We start from the raw sequence: 9,224 nt of genomic DNA, 5'->3' as shown, positions 1-9,224 counted from the left end.
TACAAATGATACAATATAATTGGGTTAGAAAATGTTATAATATTATATATACCTGGAATAGAACATAGACTTGACAATATGCCATACCCAACACTGAGCAAAAAAATACATGTAGGCATATAGCATAATCTATTGCCCAGGAAGAAAAAAAACGAATATACACAGTAACCTATTTACCTTCAATATCTCCCTCGCTCGCGGTCTCTTTCGCTCTCCCTCCTCCCTCCCTTTGTTTTCGCTGTGGAGAGCGCTGGTGGAGCGAAGCGTGCTGGAGGTTTATGGTAATTGCGGTTCCCCGATTGGCCTTCTGGGTAGAGTCTGCGACTGGAACGGAGGCGCAGGCACTCATTCTCCGCTGTACGTCTGGAGGCGGTAGTTGTGAGTGCTCTGAATGGTGCCATACGGAAGAAAACGGAACAGTAAAACTAGGACGAAATAAAAACGAATGGGAACATTGACAGAAACACCATAGCCTCTCACTGAAGACAATGGGCACTGTTAGCATTCTTTATTTGTTGAAAACGGAAATTCTCGCCATATTTTTGAGGTGGCGTGTGTGCTGTATGGCGAGCTCAACATGGCGCTGCAATGCATAACCAGACTGAATTTGTTTATTGTTTATTGAGATTTACGACCGTTGTTGCCACCTGTGCTCCTTGAAACATTCACGACAACGATTCACTTGGTGTATTTTTACTAATGGATATATTTACTGGGAGCACTGCGACTCCGTGGATCTGTTCGTTCATTGTCGCCGACTCGTCATTCCCGGATTTTTACCAACTGTAAATGTATAAAGACTAAGGATGTTTTCGTAGTCTAATCTTACCTACATGTCATTTAACAAGCACCACATTGTCACCCCTATTTGCTGTAAAGTTAAATTACAAAAGTGATATTAACCCCCGACGCACGAACTCTCGTTGGGTCGTTTTGACTGACTCGTGGAGCCTAGAGAACACGGCCAAAAAAGTTCCAACTCGACATTTTGCGTTTTGGCCAAGGACAATATAATTTAGAGAAATTATTCTGTAATTTCTATCAGGTAGGCTAAGATCATTTTTGTTAACGTTTGTGCCTTTGTTTTCCTTTCCATGTTTAGTTTTGCTTGCTTTTCTGTCTTGCTCCAGTGTGAAGACTCGATCTTGTTCGGCGTCGCTCTGACTATATGGAGACTTGGCCATCTGATAAGGGCTTCTACAAAGAACTGCGTATTTAAGTGGAATATTTAGTTGCTTGCCAATGTTTTGGTGTACTGAGAGATATGTGTTAACCTAGTAGAATATGTTTCACATAGGCTTTGTATAAACCTAGTCTAGCCCAACACCCGTTTCTATAGAAAGATTGTAGCCTATTGATGGTGTGATATTGGATGGTTTGGTAACGGAAATGTATTCATTAGTGTTGATTAAGCCTACATGGTTTATCGTTCATCCAAACTCTTAATAAGTCATAATGAGAGATCCAACGTTGTCACGGTTCTTTCCAGCTAACCTTTTTTCAGCCAGTCAGCTAAATTTAAAGGAAAATGTCAACATTGTAGGCTAATCTAATTCTCATGTTTCAAATGAATGGCCTGGCATAAACACATTCATTGAGTCTCTGTGGGAATCGACCTATAGGCGTTTTCTATATATAAAAATAAAGATTCAGTCTTAATTTAGTGCCTCGCCCATTTTTGACACCATCCCATATACATTGTGGAACGACTTTGCAGATAAACGCTTGTGGAGGTCGTCTGTGTAATTTCACTGCGCATTTCAGCGAGTGGATGATGGTGTGGTGGGCTGTATGGTTTTCCATTCATGAACGACTTCATGGATAGAATGCGGCAATCATGTTTTAAAATGAATTGTTATAACGGGCTCGGTGATCGAGCTCATTGAGACAGACGGGTGTAGGTGTCCTGCAGGATAATGTAAGCCTACGTAAACGTGTATAAGGTTTCTGTCCCACATTGGATGATGCAAGGTCTGTTTTCTTGTACACTATATAATCTTGTCATGTTGGCAACTTGACGTGTTCTGTCGCCTTAACTTAAACGAGTCCGAACTGAAGTCCTCCCCTCGCCCCGGGGACGGGAAATGACTCTTGTCACAGGCTGCGCTACGGAATTCGACTCGTTGCATAGACAGTACTAGACACAAGCAAGCGCAGACGCAGCAACGGAGTGCAGTGTTTTTGGACTCATTAACGCCTCAATTTGTGTTTTTAAACTTTTACTCCAAGAACAGAGCGAACACAGTGGAGAAGCAACTTACTGCGCTTTAGGCTCATAGGAAAATAATACAGGCCTAGGCTGTTTATTTCACAAAGGTTATCTGGAATTTGTTTCCTGTTTCCTACTTTGCTACCATAAATTAATCCCGAATAATTGGTAGCCTAACTGAAAACTGAATGTGGCATTAAGACCGAGGGGTTAGTTTAGCAGGCCCATTGTCACAGAGATTATTCACAAAATATTGTCCTTTATAGGCCTACTGAAGAACCAATTTCAAACTGATTGCATTTCAAGACTAGGAATGTTTATTGTTTATATTTCAATTTAACCAACTTGGTATGGGGGCTATGAGAGCGCAATTTACCCGCATTGCATTTGGCATAAATGAAGGCTATCATGCTGTTAACAACTATCTAGGCATATTTCATATGACAGTCGAATCTAATGAATGCTGTCACAAACTAACAATTAGGCCTACAACTTGGATACGTCTTGAAAGACATCCATTACTACAGTTACGCAACTACCTGTAGACCCGTTATGTTCAAATAACAGATTTCAGGACACAAGAATGGATTAAACAGCTTGCCTAACCAATTGGTATTGTCAAAATCATACTTTTAAAATGATTTATCTGAGAAGAGACCTCCCTACTCGCATTCTGCATGTATTTGGTGAAGGCCTTACGCCCCCCCATTCTGTCAACCCGGGTTGTTTATTTTTAGCGCAGCCATCTCGGTCTGCTGGAGCCTTTGTGCACTCAACGCAGGCAGACAGACGAGTCGTGTCCAGAGAGACGGTGGTTTTGAGGATATTTTTTCATTCATCCACCAGCTTGAAATGTGATATGGAAATAGTAAGTCGTTGGCCAACCGCCGAGAACATTCGGCGTCAGATAAACATTTGTTTAGGCTTTATCTTTTGAACAATGGGAAGAGTAATAAGGCATCAACGATAAGCGTGATTGACTCGCGGTTGTCAAGCTTTTTCTGCTGTCACAATATTAGCTGGTTGTTGTCATGTAGGCCTAAATGAGGCCTTTCTCTGACAGTAGGCATATAGGCTACTTCTAACATATGCCGAATTTATTAATAGGATATAGGTCCGCTATTTTCCCGAGTTTGACACAATCAGTGTGAAGGAAAATAAACCCACGGCACTGCAGTGAGCTGTAGAGTGAGAATTGCTTAGTTGACTCCCGCTGGAGATGTCACAGTTTGATTGAAGCTTTTCCTCTACAAGGCGAGTCTCCCCTGGGACTGCGGTCCGGAAACAGGAGAGCTCTTCTCTCCGCTTCAGAGCGCTTTTGTGCCGCAGCAGGAGCTCTGTGTGCACGGTTCTCTGCGCTCTCTCGTAAAAGGACGCCTCCTGACGCCCACACATTGTTTTCTTTACGCGACGTTCTCACCAGCAGCCAGAATGCACCTAAGTAGAAAGGATAACAGCCCCGAGGTACCTTGCACTAGGGGCACATATTTTATTTAAATAAACCCTGGGCCCGTCGAATTGGAGCAGCCAAATTTTAGGTCAAGTGAGGGACAGCTCCGTGGTGTTTGGCTGGCTGTTTCTGCTCGCCACCCATTGATTTTGTGAATTTGTCACGCCGTGCTTTGAATGACACGTCTATGATTCTGTAATATAAACGGTGCAATTAGACGGCATGTCGGCATGATATCTGTTGTGTGCTCGTCTTATCCTAGGCCTATAACCTACAAATATCCTAGGTCGTTGGATAAAGTCTAGCCTACTTGTTTACGTTATTGATTCATTTGTTAGGCGAATCCACATTGTAAAACCACCACCATGCCCGCTGCCAGGGGTGTTGCGGTGTTTCCTAAATCCTGACACTGTCATTGTCAAAACGTGTCTGTGTAGGCTGATCCCCTGATGCATTACAACACAATACAAACTGTAAACTTAAGTAAAACCCTTTGAACTACTTTTTGGGTAGGCTTAGGGCCGTATTATTTTGGATTGGTTTTATGCACCAACAAACAAAGCCGTCAACCTCCAGGAGTGAGGGAGAGCGCAATGGTTTGGTTTCACATTGAATTGCCTACAGGAAACGAAATAACACGACCATTCAATTATTGCGCATAAGGGGACTTGTTTTTCTGACCAGCAAGGTTTTATCCGTTCGAATAATGGCGCGCCCAACGCATCCATGGTTGTAATCTGAAGTCTGGACACGCTCGTTTCCCTGAAAATGATTAATCAATCGGAATACAACTAATCCATTTTATTTAGTCATTTTATGAATGAATTCAATTCTGTTAATGATTATGTTAATAAATATTATATTATATTGCCATAATGCAGTATGCCTAGTCAATCACACAAATGTGTGCATTGGCCAATGTCACAAATATAAATGTTATATTGAAATGTAAATTAATGTAGACAGAGGGACAAATTACAGATTAATGACGAATTGCTTGTCTCACATTGCGGTGAGTGAGTGGAACAGTTCCCTTGGCTGCGAACCTCTTCGCGAAAGAACATTGCACGAGAGACCTCTGTTCTGTGTGACGAAGGGGGGAAGTTGTTTCGTAACAGGCTTATCAAATATCTGCGGTTAAGGAGCACAGGCAGGCTGCTGCTGGGGCGAGTCGCACGAAACAAAACCAGACTACAGGCTGCTTTGTCTGGGGCGCTGCTAGGGCATCGAAGCGTCATGAGAGTTGGAGTCAAAATAGAGATAGGGGGGAGGGACTCCAAATGTGAAAGATAAAGGGAAGCAAGGCCAAAACAACAAATGGCCCAGCTGGCACTTTGCATTTTAACTGGATTAAATAAAAAAACAACATGAGTTCATTTCTGGCCATTTCAGTCAGACCAATAATAGGGCCCGCTTCATTTTCTGTAAAAAAAAATAGACACCAGTTAGACAGCTCAATAGGTATGGTTAGATATGCACTATATATATATATATGTATATATATATATATAGTGCCCATCAAAAGTTTGGCTCACCTACTCAAGGGTTTTTCTTAATTTGTACTATTTTCTACATTGTAGAATAAATGTGAAGACATCAACACTATGAAATAACACGTATGGAATCATGTAGTAACCAAAAAAGTGTTGAACAAATCAAAATATATTTTGTTTTTGAGATTCTTCAAAGTAGCCACCCTTTGCCTTGATGACAGCTTTGCACAATCTTGGCATTCTCTCAACCAGCTTCACCTGGAATGCTTTTTCTTTTCAACAGTCTTGAAGGAGTTCCCACATATGCTGAGCTGTTGGCTTCTTTTCCTTCACTCTGCAGTCCAACTCATCCCAAATCATCTCAATTGTGTTTAGGTTGGGTGATTGTGGAGATCAGATCATCTGATGCAATACTCCATCACTCTCCTTCTTGGTCAAATAGCAACTACACAGCCATGAGGTGTGTGGGGTCATTGTCCTGTCCCATTATGCACAAACCCAATAGGATGGCGTATCGCTGCAGAATGCTGTAGTAGACATGCTGGTTAAGTGTGTCTTGAATTCTAAATAAATCAAAGACAGTGTCACCAGCAAAGCACCCCCACACCATCACAACTCCTCCTCCATGCTTCACGGTGGGAACTACAAATGCAGAGATAATCCGTTCACCTACGCTGTGTCTCACAAAGACACAGCGGTTGGAACCAAAAATCTCAAATTTGGACTCCAGACCAAAGGACAGATTTCCACCGGTCTAATGTCCATGGCTCGTGTTTCTTGGCCCAAGCAATTCTCTTCTTCTTATTGGTGTCCTTTAGTTGTGGTTTCTTTGCAGAAATTTGACCATGAAGTCCTGATTCACGCAATCTCCTCTGAACAGTTGATGTTGAGATGTCTGTTACTCAAACTCTGTGAAGCATTTTTGGGGGTGGCAATTTCTGAGGCTGGTAACTCTAATGAACTTATCCTCTGCAGCAGAGGTAACTCTGGGTCTTCCTTTCCTCTAGCGGTTCTCATGAGAGCCAGTTACATCATAACGCTTGATGGTTTTTGCGACTGCACTTGAAGAAACGTTCTACGTTCTTGACAGTTTCCGCATTGACTGACCTTCATGCCTTAAAGTAACGATGGACTGTCATTTCTCTTTGCTTATTTGAGCTGTAATATGGACTTGCGCTTTTACCAAATAGGGCTATCTTCTGTATACCACCCCTACCTCGTCACAACACCACTGATTGGTTCCAATGCATTAAGAAGGAAATAAATTCCACAAATTAACTTTTAAAAAGGCATACCTGTTAATTGAAATGCATTCCAGGTGACTACCTCGTGTAGCTGGTTGAGAGAATGCAAAGCTGTCATCAAGACAGATTGGCTACTTTGAAGAATCTAAAATATATTTAGATTTGTTTAACCCTTTTTTTGTTTACTACATGATTCCACATGTGTTATTTCATAGTTTTGATGTCTTCACTATTATTCTACAATGTAGAAAATAGTACAAATAAAGAAACCCTTGAATGAGTAGGTGTCCATACGTTTGACTGTTAGTGTGTGTGTATAAAAAAACATATATATATATATATTTACATATGATTCATTCTAGGTGTTTGAAAAATGTAGAATTAACCAATTTATAGACACGGGCTAGTCCCCCTCCGGACCACCCCCCCAGCCATCCTCATGTACTTTGTTCCCCCTCAGATGTTTGGTGTACATGGCACCCCTGGTCTGACGAATAGGTTTTCTCCGTAGCCTATGGAAAGCAGTTCTGTGAATCAGAACAAACAATAAAACCCTGTTTTCGCTCTAGAAATTAGCAAGTCTCCTTCTTCCTATTCAACAGCACATTTTTATTTATTTATTTTTATTTTACCTTTATTTAACCAGGTAGGCAAGTTGAGAACAAGTTCTCATTTACAATTGCGACCTGGCGATCAACATGCCGTTGATAGAGAGTGGAGTTTGTTTATCCTGGGCAAGGGGGAGGGGTGTACGAAATGGGTTTATCTCTCCACTCCCTCCCGCCCTCTCCTCCTCCCTGTCGGCTGACTGAATGCTAGGGTCATGGAGGGTGTGGAGAATGAATGTGGAGAACGTGACTGAACTGTTGTTCCACTCTGCGCTATAGACTCCTCCTTGAGCAGAACTGGAAATGATTTAATGGTTGAGGTGAATGTGATGTCTATAGGGCATAGGTGAGGGATTTGTTTGTAGGAGTGAAGTGAGACCATTGGAATTGTCCAGGCATGGTCCTACATTGTGTGTGATCTGAGGTCCAGAGTGTATCAAATTGATGAATGTGCTAATGGCTAATAGGACTGTTATTACACTACATTATAATGTATTTTGTTCAAAAGACAGGTATTCATCTTCTATGTTCCTCTGTAGCTCAGTTGGTCCAGCATGGTCCTATGTAATTCAGTTGGTCCAGCATGGTCCTCTGTAGCTCAGTTGGTCCAGCATGGTCCTCGTAGCTCAGTTGGTCCAGCATGGTCCTCTGTAGCTCAGTTGGACGAGCATGGTCCTCTGTAGCTCAGTTGGACGAGCATGGTCCTCTGTAGCTCAGTTAGACGAGCATGGTCCTCTGTAGCTCAGTTGGTCCAGCATGGTCCTCTGTAGCTCAGTTAGATGAGCATGGTCCTCTGTTGGTCGAGCATGGTCCTCTGTAGCTCAGTTGGTCGAGCATGGTCCTCTCTAGCTCAGTTGGTCGAGCATGGTCCTCTGTAGCTCAGTTGGTCGAGCATGGTCCTCTGTAGCTCAGTTGGTCGAGCATGGTCCTTTGAGGCTCAGTTGGTCGAGCTTTGGTCCTCTGTGGCTCAGTTGGTCGACCATGGTTCTCTGTAGCTCAGTTGGGAGTCCCATTGGACGGCTCACAATTGGCCCAGCATTGTCCGGGGGAGGCCGTCACTGTAAATAAGAATTTGTTCTTAACTGACTTGCCTAGTTAAATAAAGGTTAAATAAATGTTTTTAAGTCGCTTTGAATGAAAGCATCTGCTAAATGGCATTCATATATATTGCTACTGACTGGTACTCTGTGTGTGTATTGCTACTGACTGGTACTCTGTGTGTGTATTGCTGCTGACTGGTACTCTGTGTGTGTATTGCTGCTGCAGTATCTAGGTTGTGCACACACTTCCATCCTTTACATTGTTGATTGTCACCTGAAGTGATGAACTGGAACTTTCTAAGGAGGCTTTTATTCCACCAGAATTTGCCCCCAATCCACATGTGGGAATTTGCATACATCTAAAACGTTGGAAGTCCCTCGACACGTTGTTTTTGCCCCATTTCTTTGTTCAGGTTGCTTGGCAATGATAATGTTGCTTCGTAGCTGCAATGTTGCTATGCAAATGACGAAAGCAGCGAGCCAGAGGGGAGCATGGAGGAAGGGTGAGGTGGGGACAGTTTGATGGATGAAAATGGCCACTCTCTCCCCCCTCTCCCCCCTCCTTCAATGGCTGGAGATAAGGGCAGGCCTGCATTATTGAAATCCCACGTCTGTAAACCCATCAATAGCGGGTGACTGTGTGTGTGTATGTGTGTGGCATGCGTCTGGTGTGTGTTTGTGTATGTCATCTCCTGCCCAAGGCCCCCTCTCCTTTTTATGTCGCAGCCAAGCTGTGTGGCTGGAAAGCCCAGGTGAGGCAGCAAGCTGTGTGGCTGGAAAGCCCAGGTGAGGCAGCAAGCTGTGTGGCTGGAAAGCCCAGGTGAGGCAGCAAGCTGTGTGGCTGGAGAGCCCAGGTGAGGCAGCAAGCTGTGTGGCTGGAAAGCCCAGGTGAGGCAGCAAGGTGATTGCATCTTTGTCAGAGCGCAGCGAGCGCAGCGAGCGCTGAAACAGTTCCCTGTGACAGATGACAGCCACTGGGGCCGTTGGATTATGAGTTATGTTCTGCCTAGGAGACGAGCTGAGAGGAGGCATTTGTTATCATTGCTCTGGCTCCGTGATCCCAAACGGAAATATCAAATTGCTATACCATAGATGCATTACATTTGCTAAGATTTGATTAGTCCAAGAAATTGATCTGTTCACTGGATGTGCTACCTTGTCCCGGACCTGCGTTTCTTCT

The 9,224-nt window shown here is 43.3% G+C and overlaps 1 protein-coding gene across 1 annotated transcript in view; it reads left to right on the top strand.

The window, feature by feature from the left end:
• Positions 1–333: 333 nt before the first annotated feature.
• Positions 334–9,224, top strand: part of LOC109890336 (BCL-6 corepressor) — a gene marked incomplete in the record, with an annotated part of 70,781 nt that continues 61,890 nt past the window's right edge. The window contains 1 exon segment of the mRNA XM_031823847.1: positions 334–1,045.

Source organism: Oncorhynchus kisutch, linkage group LG5 (genome assembly GCF_002021735.2).
Source record: "Oncorhynchus kisutch isolate 150728-3 linkage group LG5, Okis_V2, whole genome shotgun sequence".
In the NCBI taxonomy this organism is placed as follows: Eukaryota; Metazoa; Chordata; class Actinopteri; order Salmoniformes; family Salmonidae; genus Oncorhynchus; species Oncorhynchus kisutch.
Note: the sequence above shows the minus strand (reverse complement) of the source record. Positions and strands in the feature narration are given on the sequence as shown.